The following is a 1,501-nucleotide window of genomic DNA, read 5'->3' as shown; positions in this document are numbered from 1 at the left end:
TCTCCCTTCCTCTCCGTAAAAAATTAATAAATATATTTAAAAAAAAAAAGAGTTGTCAGAATAAGAAAAAGAAATTGGAACAGAGACAGACAGTCCTCTTGGCTTTGGCCCAGAAGGACAAGACTCCCCCTCTTCTCCAGGATCCAAGTGAGGAGGCACTCCCCAAGGTCAGGCCTCCCCCGTATGCTCCCCTTCCCACCCTGGCCCGGAACCTCTGCCTCCTCCACAGCCGATTTCCTTTCCTCCGAAAACACCAGTCCAGGACCCGGCTTCGTTCTCCCCTCCTCACACGAGGCAAGGGACAGCATATGGAGAGAGAGAGGGAGAGGGGAAGAACCTGCAGGACCCAGAGGCATCCGCCAGTCCTGCAGTTCCTATGCTGCCACTACGGCAGGCCGGCCCCTTAGATTTGGGTCCAGACGGGCAACCTTTCATGGTCTATGTCCCCTTTTCAACCAGTGACCTGTACAATTGGAAGAACCAGAATCCTTCTTTCTCCCAGAACCCACAGGGGTTAATCTCTCTTTTAGAGCCTGTGTTTTTTACCCATCAACCTACCTGGATGATTGCCAACAGTTGATGCAAACTCTTTTCACTTCGGAGGAGAGAGAGAGAGAGTCAAGGCGGAAGGGAGGAGATTTGTGCTGGGTCCGGATGGGCAGCCTACCTCTGACCAAGACAGATTAGAGGCTGTGTTTCCCTCCAGAGGACCTAACTGGAACCCCAATAGTGAAAGGGGAAAGGAGGCTCTCGATCGGTATTGCCAGACTCTATTGGGGGGCATCCGAGCTGCTGCTCGGAGACCCACAAACCTCTCTAAGGTGACAGAGACAGTCCAGGGGCCTAATGAGAGCCCGGCAGCTTTCCTGGAGAGGCTGTGCGAGGCCTATCGGGTGTATACCCCCATTGACCCTGATGCCCCAGAAAATCGGAGGGCTGTCATCGTTGCATTTGTTTCCTAGTTGGCCCCAGATATTAGAAAAAAATTGCAGAAGTTAGAAGGCTTTGAGGGGAAATCAATCTCTGAGTTGGTTGAGGTAGCCCAGAAGGTTTTTAACAATCGGGAGGACCCTACGGCAGGTTTAAACACCCGGATGGCCAAGGTCCTCCTGGCCCTAAACGAGGAAAAAGGCCCAAGCGGCCGGAGTGACAATAAGAATAAAGGAAAGCCTTGTGGGAGAAAAGGAGTCCAACCCAGGCTTGGAAAAAATCAATGTGCACTTTGCAAAAAGGAAGGACACTGGAAAAGGGCGTGCCCTGAACATGCGGGGGAACCGACTCCCGTACTGGTGGAGGAGGTGGATTAGGGTTGTCAGGGCTCAGCTGGCCCCCAAGAGCCCAGGATAACTCTGACAGTGGGGGGCCAAAAGGTGGACTTCCTTGTGGACACGGGAGCCACCTTCTCTGTCCTGCAACAGCCAGTGGGTCCGGTCTCTAAGACCAAAATCCCCATCAAAGGGGCAACTGGAAAAGTGAAATCCTACCCATGGACTAAAGGTCG

This window comes from Myotis davidii, unplaced genomic scaffold, assembly GCF_000327345.1.
Source record: "Myotis davidii unplaced genomic scaffold, ASM32734v1 scaffold744, whole genome shotgun sequence".
Classification (NCBI taxonomy): Eukaryota; Metazoa; Chordata; class Mammalia; order Chiroptera; family Vespertilionidae; genus Myotis; species Myotis davidii.
Note: the sequence above shows the minus strand (reverse complement) of the source record.